Below are 17,405 nucleotides of genomic sequence, written 5' to 3'. Positions count from 1 at the left end.
GACTCCTCGCTTCCTCCATCTGTCACGTGTGGGCTTCCCACTCACCGAAGCTATGTTCCTCTAAGCTTGTGTGTGGCCCCACGGGGAGATGAACAGAAAGGTGGGAGGAACCTGAGGAAAGTGACTATTTCCAAAGGCCCCTTTCTTCAGAGCAACCCACAAGGGGGCCTGGGCAAAAAGACAAAGTGGGCATGCTGCAAATAGGTTTTAAAAACTCACCTTCTGGGCCTGAGAGACAAGACTATGAAGATGGAACTTTCAGCAGATAGAACTTCCAGAAAGAACGTGGGTACCAAGACTGTCATTCTAGTTGCAAGTTTCCCAAACGTCAGTCCATCCTGCGTGCCTGTCACCTGCTGTGCTGTGTGAGGTAACCACTTGCTTCCCCCAATCCCTGGGCACCTGGGCTAGCATTACTTTAACAGGGAACTATGTGCATAAGAATGTGAATGTACTCAGCAGCACAGAACTGCACTTTAAAATGGTTGAGATAATCAGTTTTTTGTTATGCATATTTTACAACTTCTAAAAAGTAAAAAGAAAGGTGATGCTATATCACTGGGCTTCCCTGGTGGCTATGATAGTAAAGAATCTGCCTGCAATGTGGGAGACCCAGGTTGGATCCCTGGGTTGAAAGGATCCCCTGAAAAAGGGAATGGCTATACACTCCAGTGTGCTTGTCTGGGAAATCCCATGGACAGAGGAGTCTGTCGGACTACAATCCACGGGTAACAGAGTTGAATGCAACCGAGTGACTGACACTTTCACTTTCTTCACTATATCATTACCCAATTAGCCAAAAGCTTATTTTCATTCAAAAGCCTGCAAACATGTTTAAAGCAACAATTGATTCTATTCATAATTTTCTAAATATTCTAAATAAGCCATAATATTCTAAATCTTAGAAGCAACCAGGATGCCCTTCAGTAGGTGGGTGAATAAGTCAATCATGGTGCATCCAGACAGTGGAATGTTATTCAACATTAAAAAGAAATTATTTTAATTAAAATTTAATTTTAATGACAAAAGACTGGAGCTATCAAATCATGAAAAAACATGAAGACACATAAATGAATATTTTTAATCAAAAGAAGCCGATCTGAAAAGGCTATATAGTTGGACTGTATGATCCCAACTATATAAAATTCTGGAAAAGGCAAAGTTATGAAAACAGTAAGAAGATCTGTGGTTTCCAGGGGATGGGGGGGAGGAAGGGATGAATACATGGGGCACAGAAGATTTTGAGGGTAATAAAACTGTCCGGCATAATACTGTAGCACTGGGTACATGTCATTATGGGTGCATGTGTGCTCATGTTCGACTCTCTGTGATCCCATGGACTGTAGCCCACCAGGCTCCCCTGTCCATGGAATTTTCCAGGCAAGAACCCACTGGATGGGTTGCCATTTCCTTCCCAACCCAGGGATTGAACCTGTGTCTCTTACAGCTCCTGCATTTCAGGTGGATTCTTTACCATTGAGCCACCAAGGAAGCCCATTTATAAATCTAAACCACTCTTTTAAAATTATCTATTAATTTTTAAAATTAAAAATCAAAGCAATTAAGTTTTTAAAGACATGTGAAAAGACATTTATTGTCACTGGCCAAGATGTATGAGGCATAGGTCATCATGCCATGTCTGCTATCAGTTAAAACAAAAACAACCAACAAATAAATGCTTATAATAACTGGAGGGGAAAACAAAGGAGGACTATACCATTACCCAAAAGAGAACCAGCATGTTCACCACCACTCAGTAGCAATAAGGCCATTCATACCCATGGGGTCAGTGGAAGCCATGTGAGGAGCCAAAACATGGCATCCAATTTTCCAGGGAGACACCCATGATAACTGAGTGGGGAGCCAGAATGACCACCCCATGAAGCAGTAATGAGGAGCTCATCCTTGGGGTCAACAGAAACCAAGTGGGCAATCTGTACTTCTCTCCATTTTCTCCCCCTGCTGAGCATCATCAAACTGCTGCTGCTGCTAAGTCGCTTCAGTTGTGTCTGACTCTGTGCGACCCCAAAGACGGCAGCCCACCAGGCTCCTCCGATCCTGGGATTCTCTAGGCAAGAACGCTGGAGTGGGTTGCCATTTCCTTCTCCAGAGCAGCATCAAAGGAAGCCAGTAAAAACAGAAGGTTTAATCCATCCAGACTCTCATAATGTAGTACCCAAGTGACTAAATTTCAATCAAAATCACTTTTCATATCAGGGAGATGTCAAACTGAGTAATGAAAGATAATTCATAAATGCCAATACCAAGATGCAAGAGGTGTTGGAATTATCTGACAAAGATTTTAGAGGGCCCATCATGAAAAAATGTCTCCATGAATACTTACAAATAGCATTGAAACAAATAAAAACAGTCTCAGGAAGGAAATCAAAAGTAAAAGGACAACCAAATGGACATTTTAGAACTGAAAAATACTATAACCCCAAATTTTAAAATTCAGTGGGTGCGCTCAACAGCAGAACAGAAGGGAGGGAAAAAAAGAAGCCGTGAACTTGAAGATAGAACGATAGAGGTTTCCCAGTCTGAACAACAGAGAGAAAATAGGCTGAAAAATAAAAAATGAACAGAGCCTCAGGGACCTATCAGATTAACAAAAGCTATAACGTTCATATCATCTGAGTTCTGGAAGGAGACGAGAAAGAGGACTGGGAGAAAACCAATACTCATCGAAATACGGCTGAAAACTTCAGTTTGACAAAAGACGTATAAACCCATGGAATCAGGACACTAGTGAATCTCAAACAGGATAAACCAAAGAAATCCTCACCAAAACACATCACAGCCAAACTGCTGAAATCTTAAGATAAAGAAAAATTTCCTCAAAGCTGTAAAAGAGAAATGACAACTTTCCTATGGGGAAAAACAAATCCTAATGCCAGCCCGTCTGGCATTTCAGCCCGTCTGAAACTTGAGGTCAGAAGGAAGTAGCACAACATTTTTCAAGGGCCTAAAGAAAAGAACTGTCAACCACAAATTCTATATCCAGCAAAAAGACCCTTCTAGAAGGAAGGGGAAATGAAGGCATTCTCAAATAAAACACAGAGAATTTATCATCAGCACGAATGGCTAAAGGAAGTTCTCTACATAGAAAGGAAATAATAAAGGGAGGGGGAGTTCCCTGGTGATACAGTGGTAAGGACTCCACACTCTCACTGCCAAGTTCAATACCTGGTCAGGGAACAAAGATCCCACAAGGCATGTGGTGTGGCAAACAAATTTTCAAATAAAATAGCATAAAATAAGAAGTCATCATAAATTAATGGTGTGATCCATTCTTGTAAAAATAATATTACTACTACAAAACAAGGACACTTGGAACTTCAAGAAGGAGAAAGAACACTGGAAAGAGAAAAAATACAGATAAATTCAATATTTCCATTTGAATTTTCCAAATGATGTCTGAAACAGAAAACACTAATGTATTTAGAAGAAATATTTAAGACAATTATAGGTGGGAGAAGGTAGAGGAGGTAGTTTCTACATTTCAGTTCAGCTGGTAAAGCAGTGACATTAATAGACTATGATGAGTTATGAATCTATAACGCAATACTAACAGCGACCACATAATCAATATGAGGATATCCGACAGAGCCTGCCTGAACCACAGGCCACAGATGCCATCTCTCTGCAACCACAGAAGCTCGGGCTGGAGAGGATGTGGCTGCAGCCTTCCTGACAGTGAAACTGGGTACCCGTGCAGGCAAAGCACAGCTGTCTGTGGCCAGGGGTCCACACACAGTGTGGCCAGTGGCCAGTCCCTCTGCAAGCCTGACTTCCCTCCACACAGCCCATGAACTCTGACTGCCTCTGTCCCCACTAGCGTCCATATTCCCAATGCACACCCTCATCTCTTTTGTCATTGCCTGCTTCCTACCCACACTCCAGAGGGTTACCTATTATGTGCTCAGCAATTCCAGACCAGCTCCAGTCGGGCTGAACTAGCCAACATCTCTGCTGTTGGGTGACTAAGTCACAACTTCTTCAATGAAGTCTGAACTCCATCCAAAATCTGCCCTTTAGTGGACAATCTCTCGCAATCCTAGGGACTATAAACAATGTTCTTAAGTCTTGTGCATACGTGTGTGCTAAGTCACTTCAGCTGTGTCTGACTCTTTGCAACCCTGTGGACTGTAGCCCTCCAGGCTCTTCTGTCCATGGGTATCACCAGGCAAGAATACTGGAGTGGGTTGCCATGCCCTCCTCCAGGGCATCTTCCTGACCCAGGGATCAAACCCACCTCTCTTATGTCTCCTGCACTGACAAGGCATGTTCTTAACCACTAGCACCACCTGGGAAGCCCTCTTATGTCTTATAGTTACTCTTCTATTTTAGTTAATCATCCTTATCCTAAACTTCCCCAGTGTAACCAACTATGTGATGTCTATCTTCTGATTAGATACACATACTACAGAATCAGTACTGGAAGGGGCCCCAAGGGACAGATCCCTAAAGATGGGATCATGCCCTTGAACTTAAGTGTGATGTTAGATCCTTGCCTATGAGAAACGGGATGCTTGCAACCCATGACAAGCAGTGTCATCACAGTTAATCAAGCTATTACCCTTGGTTGCTCATGATAAAGTGCCAATGGGGGCACGTGCCTTGGGAATATCAGCCACACATCAGTGATGATGACAATCAGGAACATGGTATGAGATGGACTTTTCTGACTGCCATTGAGCACTTAGAAAACTATAAACCCAGGTCTATTAACTCCCACCTCAAGTCATGATCTGAGACTCAGACAGCTTCCACAACAGCCCTGAAAGAATTTATTTCAGGGCTGACATGACAGAAGATCAAACACAAAATTTAATGGTGCAAGTTGTGCATTTAAATGGCAGTTGGATTCACAGTCTCACCAAGTGTCTAGGGTGAAAATTAGGTCAGTAATCAGGTAAGAATGAGATCCTGAAACTTGGAATAAGGCCATCTGATTGGACCTGGAGAAACTGACAATATTGACTCCAAGTCACTCTGAACCTCTCTGACCAGTAGCAGTAGCTTTTCCTCCAAGGTCCAAGAAGGCCAGTCTTCCTCAGCTTGAAAACCCCATGGTTTGCTCCCTTGAGGCATTAATAGACGCCTCGAATGGGGATGTTCTCTCTTCTCGGAGCCCACCACAGCCCCCCCACCCTTTTGTCAGTAACTAGAGCTGCATGTCAGCATGACTCAGGGAGCAGGTACAGGCTAAGTTATTGTTGTTTATTGTTATCTTATTGTTTTTTATTGTATATTATTGTTGTAAGACTTGTCCAACTCTCTGTGACCCCATGGACTGCAGCACACTGGATTCCCTGTCCTTCACTATCTCCCAGAGTTTGCTCAGACTCATGTCCATTGAGCCCATGATGCCCCTGAGCTTTACCCAGGAGGAAATAGCTTATATACCAAAATAGCTGTAGATCCTTGATAACACATATCAGCAGAAACCTGGGAATCCATGTGTGGGAGTGGATCCTAAGAGTGTTATAACAGAAGGGGTACAAAGAACATCAGTGATTGGGCCACGTTCATTGATGGGGTGCTTATTAGAAGTTCTCAACTTAATGTATTCATTGAATGGCTGGCTGTGGTTTTGCAGCTTCCTTGGTTGGTTAACAGAAACCTGGACCCACCACTAGAAATCTAGTGGTGACCTAGATTTCATGAGACTGAGATGCCAGAACTCCTGTGGTCTGATGTGGAGGCAAGAATTCAGCAGCTCAGGTAACTAAGAAGGCTGGCCTGGGTATACCGTATGCCACGTTCAGACCTACCTACCCACTCCCCAACCACAATTTTCTAGAAGACCCAAAGGCCCTCTCCTCTCTAGGGCATTGCACTCACATCCCTGAAAACCTCTGTGGTTGCTCTCTTTTGAGGTCAGGTATGTCTAGCGGGTGTCAGCCTTGAGATGGGCTCCCCGATTTCACTGGGAATCCCAGGAGAGCAGAGGCCAAGCGGGAGCACTTAACTGTCCATGAGAAAGTGGGCATATTCAGCCAGGGCCGTGGGGAGGGGCCAGGAGTCAGAGTTCCTTGGGTCCTAGAGATCTTCCGTGGTAGCTGACTGACCAGGGCGCCACTAGGGATAAAATAGGAGGTCAGCCCCTAGGATATGGCTTGGTCTGGATAACAAGAAACTCTATGTGTGGTTGTGTGGTCACTAGTAACCTGACTTGAGTCACCAGAGAGAATCATGCCCCTTCGTCCACTCTTCAGACCTTAGTCAGTTCACAGAGCCAGAGGCCTCTGATTGAAGGAAAGCCTAAGTGCCCTTCAGAAAGAACCCTGTACTATTACTCTATAATCAAAGCTATGGTTTTTCCAGTAGTCATGTACAGATGTGAGAGTCAGACCATAAAGAAGGCTGAGCACTGAAAAATGGATGCCTTCGAATTGTGGTGCTGGAGAAGACTCTTGAGAGTCCCTTGGACTGCAAGGAGATCAAACCAGTCAATCCTAAAGGAAATCAACCCTGAATATTCATTGGAAGAACTGATGCTGAAGCTGAAGCTCCCATACTTTGCCCACCTAATGCGAAGAGCCAACTCATTGGAAAAGACCCTGATGTTGGGAAAGGTTCAAAGTAAAAGTAGAAGAGGGTGCCAGGGGATGAGATAGTTAGACAGTATGACCAACTCAGTGGACATGAATTTGAGCAAACTCTGATAGTGAAGGACCCGGAAGCCTAATGTGCTGCAGCGCCTGGGACTGCAAGGAGTTGGGCACACTCAGCAACTGAACAACAACAGGAAAATCTCCAAACACTTGGAAACTAAAGCACAAACTACTAAATAACCCACAAGTCAAAAAGGAGGTGTCAAGGGAAGCCCAAAACACAGTGAATGAATGAAGCTGGAAATATAACATCTCAGAATTTATGGGACACAGCTAAGGCTGTGCTGAGAGGCCATTTATAGTGTTAAATGCTTATTCAAGAAAAGACAGAACCTCAAATCAATAACCAAGCTCCTACACCCATAACCTAGTAAAGGAAACCCAAAATAAGCAGAAGGAAGGAAATAATGAAGAAAAGGAAACAAAATGACTAAACTACAACAGAAAACTAATCAAGTCAATGAAAAATAAAGCTTGTTCTTTAATAATATCAATAAATTGATCTTTATGAAAATTATTACATATAGAATGGATAAAAACCAGATCCTACTATATAGCACAAAGTACTATATTCAATATCCTGTAATAAACCATAATGGACAATAACTTGAAAATAAATGTATATATGTATAACTGAATCACTTTGCTATACAGCAGAAATTAACACAGCATTGTAAATCAACTATACTTCAATAAAATAAATTTTTAAAAAATTAAATAAATAAATCCTACTTAGAATCTCTACAAAGATTTAGAAAGGAAAAAGGACAGAAGACACAAATTCCTAACATCAGGAATGAAACAGAATATCATGACAGACTTGCAGTATCCAAAGGACAGCACAAGGGTTACCATGAATAACTCCATCCACATGCATGTGATAACGTGAATGAGATGGATCAATTCCTCGAAAGGCACAAGTTAGCAAAAATTCACCAAATATAAAACAGATAATTTGATTAGCATTGTATTTATTAAGCAGACCAAATTTGTAATTTTATTATCTTTTTAAAATCTTCATTGAATTTATTACAGTATTTCTTCTGTTCTTTGTTTTGGATTTTTGGATGCAAGGCATGTGGGATGTTAGCTCCCCAACCAGGGATCAAACCCACACCCCCTGCATTAGAAGGCAAAGTCTTAACCACTGGACCGCCAGAGAAGTCCCCCAAATTTGTAATTTTAAAACAGCCCAAGGAGAAGTCTTAAGATGCTGATGGTATTGCTGAAGAATTCTACCTAGAATTTACATAAAAATTAATACAAATTCTATACAACTTCTTTCAGGAAACAAAAGAGGAGGGGGCATTTCCCCATTAATTTCATGAAGCTAGGTATTACCCTGACACCAAAATCAGACAAAGATAGTCCAAAAGCAAAGCCAAACAAAACCTACAGAGCACTATCCCTTCATGAATGTAGATGTAAAATCCTTCATAAAGTATCAGCAACTAGATTCTGCAATGTAGAAAGAATTACACACCCCACGACCCAGGGCCCCAGGCCTGCATCTGTGTAATCTATCATATTTACAGAGGAAAGAAGGGGGGAAATCACATGTATATCAATTGCTGGAGAAAAAGCTTTTGACAAGAGTCAGCACCTATTCATGATAAACTTTCTCAGAAAATATAAATAGAGGGAAAGCATCTCAGCTTGATGAAGTGCATCTAAAGATGTTATCCTTAATGATGGAAAACTGAATACTTCCTCCTAAACATCAGAAACAGGATTATACACAGATCACTCAGCACTTTTATGTAACAGAGATGTAGAAATTCTGGCCAGTGCCACACAGCAAGAAAGACAATAAAAGATACAGAGACAAGAAAGGAGGAAATGAAACTTTCTATATTTGCAGATGACACGATCATCTATGTAGAAAATCCCAAGAAATCAGAAAAAAAGAGAGAGAAAAGGAAAAAAGCTTTCTAGAACTAACAAGTTCAGCAAAGTCATGGTCTACAAGATCAACACCCCAAAATCAATCCCACTTCTGTATACTAGCAATGAACAATCGGAAACCCAAATTTAAAATGCAATGCCATTTACAAGCACTCAAAAAACTGAAACACTTAGATGTAAAATGAACAAAGCATAACCAGGACCTATATGCTGAACACTACAAAACACTGATGAAAAACTCAAAGAAAATCTAAAGAAATAAAGAGATAGATTGTGTTCATGGTTTGGAAGACTAGCCGTAGCAGAGGTGTAAAGATGTCAGATTTCCCCAGAGTGATAGAGAGACTTACTTCAATTCCTATCAAAATCCCCATAAGCTTTTTTTTGTGGGCATAAACAAGATTATTTGAAAATTTATTGAGAAAGGTAGAGGAACTAGGGTAACTCAGTTTTGGAAGAAGGATAATAAAATGGGAGGAATCAGTTTAAATTTTCAATAAATTTTTAAACTTATTACAGCACTACAGTAAAGAAGACAGTGCCATACTGGTAGAGGCACAGACACATAGATCAAATTGAACAGAATTTAAAAACAAAAACAAAAACAGAAATAGACTTGCACAAGTAGGCCCAGCAGATTTTTAACATAAGTTCAAGCAATTTGGTGAGGGGAGGGTGATCTTTGCAATAAATAGTGCTGGAGTAACCGACATCCAGAGATAAAAAATAACCTCAACTACACCTCAGACCTTACTTATATTAACATTAACTCTAAATGTGAACCAAGCTTAAATGGAAACTATAAAACTATAAACTCTAGAATAGAAAAAACAAGAGAAAACTCTTTAGGATCCAGGGCATAGGAAAGAGTTTTCAGACTTGACACCAAGAGCATGAGCCGTAGAGGGAAAATGTATAAATTGAATCCCATCAAAATTAAGAATATCTCCTCTCTGAGAACCCCTGCTTTGAAGAGGATATAAAACATCAGCTATAGTCCAGGAGACAGTATTTGTAAGCCATATATTAGACCAGGGAATTAAACCTAGAGAATGAAAACCTAACATAAAAAAAAAAATTTAAGTTAAAAAAATTCAAACTATATGCCAATATACAATAAAAATTAAATTAAAAAAATTCAGCAACCATCCAATCAAAAAGTGAGCAAAAGACATGAAGAAAGACACAGCGCCAAAGATATACAGATGGAAACAAGCACATGAAAAGATGTTCAGCACCACTGGCCATCAGAGAAATGCAAATGAAAACCACAGCGAAATATCACTGCACACCCATCAGGATGCGGAAATGAAAAACAGTGATAACACCTAGTGCAGGCGAGAATGTGGAAATACGACATGAATGGCTGATGTGAATACGAAGTGATAAGGCCATTCTGGACACAACTTCGGCAGCGTCTTGAAAAAAAAAATTAACCTGCCACTACCATTTAACCCAGGGATTACCTTCCTGGCCTTTTATTCCAAAGAAATGGAAACTTAGATCCACACAGGAGACTGTGCACAAATGGTCATGGCAGCTTTATGTGTAAATAGCTGATAATTGAACTCAGCCCTGATGTCCTTCAACAGACGAACATTTAAATTAGCTGTGGTCCAGCCATGTCCTTATTACTCAGCAATCAAAAGGAGTGAACTATTACATGGAACAATACTGATGAATCTCCAGAGCATTATACTGTGTGAAAAAAGCCACACCCCAAGGCCAGACACTGTAATTTCATTTATACGACATTCTTCTTTTTTTTTCCTATTTTATTCTTATTTTTTCCATTTTAAAATGGATGTGTAGTTGCTGTATAATCTTATATAAATTACAGGTGTATAATACAGTGATTCACAATTTTTAAAGGTTACACTCCATTCCATTATTATAAAGTATTGGTTATAGTCTCCTTGTTGTACTGTATACCCTCATAGCTTATTTTACCGCTGAGAGTTAGCACATTTTAATCTCCTAGATGTGTGTTGCCGCGTCCCCCTTCCCTTTCCTCACTGGTAAACCACTAGTTTGTCCCTATATCTGTGAGTCTGCTTTTCTGTTGTTATATTCACTGGTTTGCTGTATTTTAGATTCCACATGTAAATGATATTATACAGTATTTGTCTTTCTTTGACTTCAGTTAATTTGTCTTTCTCTGACTTCACTTTATGGTTTATGATCATCTCTAAGTCCATCCATGTTACTGCAAATGGCATCATTTCCTTCTTTTATGACTAATATTCCATTGTGTGTATATACCACATTTTCTTTATTTATTCATCTCTTGGTGGACACTTAGGTTGCTTCCATACCTTGGCAATTGTAAAAAAAAATGCTGCTATGAAAGTTGGGGTACATCAATCTTCTAGAATTAATGTTTTTGTTTCTCTCAATATATACCCAGGAGTAGAATGGCTACCTCTTATGGAAGTTCTTTTTTTTTTTTTTTTTTCACTTGTATAATCGTCTTGAAATGACAGATTATGGAGCTGGAAAACAGATGAAAGGTTACCAGGAGTTGAGAGGGGGAAGTGGGTGTGGCCACGAGATATCCCTGTGGTGATGAAACAGGCTGTATCTTGACTAAATCAACATGCAGGTTGTGATTTGAAAGATGTTATCATGTAGGGAAACTGGCTAAAAGGTACATGGGATCTCTCTGGATTATTTCTTACAACAGCATGAAATAAAGAAAGTGAAAGTGTTAGTTGCTCAGTTATATCCAACTCTTTGGAACCCCATGGACTGTAGCCCGCCAGGCTCCCCTGTCCATGGAATTCTCCAGGCAAGAATACTGGAGTGGGTTGCCATTCCCTTCTCCAGGGGATCTTCATGACCCAGGGATCAAACCCAGATCTCTTGCAGTGCAGGCAGATTCTTTACTATCTGAGCTGCCAGGGAAGCCCTGCATGGGAACTGCATGGGAACCTACAATTATCTCAAAACAAAAAGCCTAATTTATAAAAATAATAAATAGTAAATAAACAGAAAGAAAGAGCACTGAAACAGGAAGTGACCTTCATAGCATGTGAGCCCATGTTATTTACTGCAGCATCTAGAGACCTAAAACCATATCCCTCGGCCTGGGTGCCATAAGGCTGCCCTTGGAGAAACACTGACTTGGTGCATATCATTTTCCTCTGCATCATTTTCTCTAGGTCAATTCACTTGTCCTCAGGTGCCCTTATATTCAGAGGACATTTTTACATCACTGCCATAAATGGCAAGGCTCCCCCATTATATGAGTGCAAATGATTATAATGATAATATGATATCAGTGAAGACCCTCAGAGACTTCTCACTTCATTGCAAGTCAGAGCAGAGGAAAGGCTACCCTGACAGACTCTGTAGAGATTCCTGACTGTGACCATTCAGAGAAACTTGGTCATCTTTGCTCAGCCACACCCAGAAGGACAGAACTCCCAGACCTCGAAGACCATACCTGTCTTTGACCCTTTACTCAGCTCCCTTCAAGCTCTATGATTTTGTAAACTATTTTTTAAAGCACTGTAGGGCATCACTGGCTTCCCCAGTGGCTGAGCAGTAAAGAATTCATGTGCCAGTGTGGGAGACTCAGGTTCAATCCCTGGGTCAGGAAAATCCCCTAGAGGAGGAAATGGCAACCCACTCCAGTATTCTTGCCTGGAGGATTCCATGGACAGAGGAGCCTGGCAGATACAGTCCATGGGGTCACAAAGGGTCAGACATGACGGAGCACACATGCATGCACATACAAGGCATCATTGGCCATGCCACACGGCCTGTGGGATCTTAGTTCCCCAACCAGGGATTGAACCCGGGCCACTGCCGTGAAAGTGATGAGTCCGAGCCACTGGTCCGCCAGGGAATTCCCAACCTCTTACGGCTTTGAAAAAGTTGCCTCGACTCTCCTTGCCATGTTTTCCTTCTCTGAAGGTCAGGGCTTATGCCCACTTGTTCAGAGGATCGGACAACTGGCAGATGTGTATGGTGGTGAGCACTCTGCACTGGGTGTTTTTCTCTGTGTTAATCTGACACAGACCTCCCCACCCCCTTCTACAGTCTTGGTTCTCTGCATACACGCTTGTGGTTTCTGCCACGAGAAGGGCCTCTGGCTGGTACCCACTTGGCTCTCCTGGTGGCCTCATTTCCCCTTGGCAACTAGGCAGTGATTATTTAAGTTTTGGGGGGTTCCCCCTCCCCTGTCTTTCTGGTCAAAGTAAAACCGAGGGAGCAAACCTTCATCTCTTGGCTTCTCTGAATCTTCCCACAGTCCCCAAGCCTGTGCAGAACCCAAACGCTTGCTCTGATGGGTATCAGTCTTGTGATCCTAAAAGCTTGCCCTTAGTTGGGTACCAGAATTAGTTAAAAGGCACATTATTTTAAATTGGCCCTGACGTCGATTCTGCTTTTCCCAGTCTCCCGACGTTATCGTTTTTCTAAGTTGCATCCTGTCTCCCCTTGCATTCCGGCAGATAACATCTTGGCTCTCGTTCTTACAGGAAGATTTGCGACGGGAGCAGAGAGGCATGCCACCTCTCAGGACATGGGCTCCAGGGCTTATCTGACAGACCCTCCAGCTCTTAGCTATTTTGGACGCTGGGAACCCAAATATATGTATAAATACATGGTCCCAGGTCCAGGGTCCCTTGTAAATCTCACTGAAAAATGCTCCCCTTGGGTGGTTGCTCAGTAGAGCTGCTATAAATAGTATGACTCTCAAATACCTTGATATTTAGATTATACTGTATGTTTTTTTTCTGACTCTTGGGCTAATAGAACTAATGTTCCTAACCAATTCACACCTTCAGTTTAATTAGATTCATCACTAAAAAAAAAAAAAAAAAAAAAACTGCTTACCAAGCAACAGCAACAAATTTCCTTATAGGTTTTTCTATGTTCAGGAGAACACGGATTGCAGACTCGGTTTCTGACAGCTATTATGATTTGCAGTAAATATTTTGACAAAAAGAACAGTGATGGTAAGCACACAAGACAATTACTGAACTGGGTCAAGCCCAGTTTTATGCAGCATTTTCTTTTTAACTGTATGCTTGAAGATAAATACATCATTAAGAGTACAGGGTGAGGAAAAAAAAAGAGTTTGTTTTTTAAAAAACTAGCATTATCTATAGGCTTACCTCGTGAAGTATGTTACATACCTTGATGGAGAGAGAGGTACCTGCGGCCAGTGGTGCTCCAACTCAAACACGAATGACCTGGGCTGAAGCTGGGGAGACATCCGTGGCCCCAGAAAAGAACTCAGAGCAGAGAGGCGCTGGCCCAGCCTGCCTCCTACCCTCTTTGCTGAAATGGTGCCCACTCTACAGGCAGCATCTCCGAGGGCAGAGGCACCCTCTTTGTGTATTAGAAAATAAAGTAAAAGAGGACGACCTCCTGTGGCTTGGCCTTTGAGTCAACACTGGGCTTAACTGAGAAAAGCACCGTTTTGAACAACCTGGAGGAGACACATGCAGAGATGAAACTTGGTCTGGCTCAGAAATAGGAAGTCAATTCTTTTCTATACATCACTTAATGTCACAGTAACAACCTTTAAAAAACAGGAAGAGAGAGATGCAGAGAGGGAGAGAAAAAAAATACAGCCTCTGCTGAGGCCTTCAGTAATTGTGACTATTGATCTAACAGCGCATCTACCGAGCCTGCTGCTGGGAAATGGAGGTGTGGCACCCAGCATATCAGAGACGTGTTTGTCCTGTGAAGGCTGGTAAGAAGTAGAGCCAGCGTCGTTGTCTTCCTGGAGGTGGGGTTGGAAGAAGCGTCCAAGAACCTCCCCACATAATACTGCAGGTTCTCAGGGCCCAGGTAGGGTATTTCCACTGCAAGTGAAGAAGGCCTGACAAGGATCTCTGTGATGCTGTCTTTATTTAAAGTACTGGTACTTTGCTCAATTTGGAATCACTTGCATTAATTTTTAAATTTTTTTAATTTACTTTTTAAATTGGAGGATAATTGCTTTACAATATTGTGTTGGTTTCTGCTGTACCATTAATTTTTATTTTCAATACATCGCATGAAAACATTATCTTGATGACTTCAGTTTGGGGCACCCCTAAATTCTGCATCCATGGTGGAGTTTTCTCTGACTCCCCACTCTAGTCCTTGCCCTGCTCTCTCTTACTTTGTAAGGAGAAAACACAGGAGTGATGGAGCATTGAAAAGTATAATAAATACAATCCATAAATATGTAAGAATACAGTATGTACAAGTTCAGTACATAAATAATAATTATTCTCAGTGGTGGAAGTTGAGAGGCAAAATGAATCTCTAAGTCACATAGAAAACAAACTTATGGTTACTAAAGGGGAATGGGTGGGGAGGGATAAATTAGAAGTTTGGAATTAACAGATACACACCACTATATATGGGTTTCCCACATGGCTCAGTAGTAAAGAATTCTCCTGCCAATGCAGGAGCCACAGGAGACAGGTTTGATCCCTGTGTGGAGAAGATCCCCTGGAGGAGGAAATGGCAATCCAATCCAGTAGTCTTGCCGGGAAAATCCCATGAACAGAGGAACCTGGCCGGTTACAGTCCATGGGGTCTAAAAGAGTCAGATGTGACTCAGAGACTGAGCACGCATGCACCGCTATATAGAAAATAAATAACAAGGACCTATAGCACAGGGAACTGAAGATATTAAAGATATTCAGTATCTTTAATAATCAAAAATGGAAAAGAACTTTAAAAAGAATACATATATACATGTACATATATGTAAAGTTAAATCACTTTGCTGTGTACCTGAAACACAACATTATAAATCAACTTCAATTTTTTTTAATTGCAGCTATTGGTATGGTTAAAAAAAACAAAAAAGAGTCTCAGGGCTTCCCTGGTGGTCCAGTGATTAAGACTCTCTGCATGTCAACCTCCAGCTGGTCATGTATCTAAGCCTCACACTGAGCTAGATTGGGCTTGGGGAGGAATTTTACTTGGGTGAGTGAGCTGGTCTTTGGAAGAACCACATCCTGAAGATTCATATGGATTCCACTCCCTATACCTCTAGCATCAACGCTCAGGCACCTCCCCAGCTATGTGAGCCACCAGGTGTGCAAGTGGTCACAGGTAGTATGCAGGTAAAACTGGGAAAGCCGGAAACAATGTCTCAGTGGTGTAGCATGAGCACAGCTCCAATGTCCCTTCCCCTCCCCAGGACCCTCCAGCATCCCAGATCCCAGCACTGCCACCAGCATCCGATCCAATTTATTGGTATTAACAGTTTTCCCATTGTTAAATATCATAGAACCACCCCCTGACCATGACACAGAAATAAAGCATCACGGAAGCCCAGGGAAAGACAGTTTGGGGAACTTCCTGGATAAAATAGATGAGCTGGGTGTTGCAGGATGCTAAAGAATTTTCTGGGCAGGTGTAGCAGCAAGAGGCAAGCTGGGGAGGCTTGGAAATGCACGAAGGTCAAAGGTTTGTGAGTATCTGGCTGTCCCCGACAGGGAGAGGGAGGGCCATGGGACAGCTGTGGATGCAAGGAAGAGAGAGGAGAAGACTGGAAGAGCTGAAGAGCTGGGCCTGCCCCTGGAGTAAGGCAAAACTCCCAGAAGTAGAGAGCCATGGGGGAGGATGCAGAAAGGACTGAGAAGGCGGTAGGTAGACAGTCCCCCATAACCAAGGAAGCCCTCAGAAAAGAATCTGTCTCTACATCCGGAAAGGGCTTTGATTTTCTCTTTCCTCCTAAGTTACAGTGTGAATACACTTCATGAAGATAGCTTAATGGGAAAGTTTCCCTGTACAAAAGTAACTTAAAAAATCATGACTTTGGAGTTAATTGAAAATAAACATATCAATGGATGATTAGATTAAAAATCTCACATATCTATGCCATGGAGACATGAGGCAACAGAAGAATGAAATCCTGACCCTGGAACAATGTCAGTGGACCCCCAACTACACTGAATGGAACCACAGCTATGCTGAGTGGACCCCAGAACTATGCTGAGTGGACCCAGAGCTACACTGAGTGGACCCCTAACTATGCTGAGTGGACCCCAGAGCTACTCTGACTGGACCCCAGAGCTACTCTGACTGGACCCCAGAACTATGCTGAGTGGACCCCAGAACTACGCTGAGTGGACCCCAGAACTACGCTGAGTGGACCCAGAGCTACGCTGAGTGGACCCCAGAACTACGCTGAGTGGACCCCAGAACTATGCTGAGTGGACCCAGAGCTATGCTGAGTGGACCCCTAACTATGCTGAGTGGACCCCAGAACTACGCTGAGTGGACCCCAGAACTATGCTGAGTGGACCCAGAGCTATGCTGAGTGGACCCCTAACTATGCTGAGTGGACCCCAGAACTACGCTGAGTGGACCCCAGAACTATGCTGAGTGGACCCAGAGCTATGCTGAGTGGACCCCTAACTATGCTGAGTGGACCCCAGAACTACGCTGAGTGGACCCCAGAACTATGCTGAGTGGACCCAGAGCTATGCTGAGTGGACCCCTAACTATGCTGAGTGGACCCCAGAACTACGCTGAGTGGACCCCAGAACTATGCTGAGTGGACCCAGAGCTATGCTGAGTGGACCCCTAACTATGCTGAGTGGACCCCAGAACTACGCTGAGTGGACCCCAGAACTATGCTGAGTGGACCCAGAGCTATGCTGAGTGGACCCCTAACTATGCTGAGTGGACCCAGAGCTACACTGAGTGGACCCCAGAGCTATGCTGAGCGGCAGAAACCAGACGCCAAAGACGACATGTCGTCTGGTTCCATGTATATGAAATGTCCAGAAAAGGCAAATCTGCAGAGACAGACAGTAGAGTTATAGCTCCTTAGGGCTGGGGCTAGGGAAGGGAGTGACGGCTGCTACGTGCAGAAGTTATTTGGGATAGGGGGGTGGAATGTTCTGGAATTCAATC

The 17,405-nt window shown here is 42.5% G+C and overlaps 1 protein-coding gene across 1 annotated transcript in view; it reads right to left on the bottom strand.

Annotated features, from left to right (window-relative positions):
* ZNF831 (zinc finger protein 831) overlaps positions 1–14,367 on the bottom strand; it is a 93,006-nt gene extending 78,639 nt beyond the window's left edge. The window contains exon 1 of the mRNA XM_010841907.1: positions 13,670–14,367. The gene's annotated coding sequence lies outside the window, so the exon portion shown is untranslated. The remainder of the gene's footprint in view (positions 1–13,669) is intronic.
* Between the last annotated feature and the right edge of the window lie 3,038 nt (positions 14,368–17,405).

Source organism: Bison bison, unplaced genomic scaffold (assembly GCF_000754665.1).
Source record: "Bison bison bison isolate TAMUID 2011002044 unplaced genomic scaffold, Bison_UMD1.0 scf7180017864167, whole genome shotgun sequence".
In the NCBI taxonomy this organism is placed as follows: Eukaryota; Metazoa; Chordata; class Mammalia; order Artiodactyla; family Bovidae; genus Bison; species Bison bison.
The sequence above is the reverse complement of the archived record's forward strand: the minus strand, read 5'-3'. Positions and strand labels throughout refer to the sequence as shown.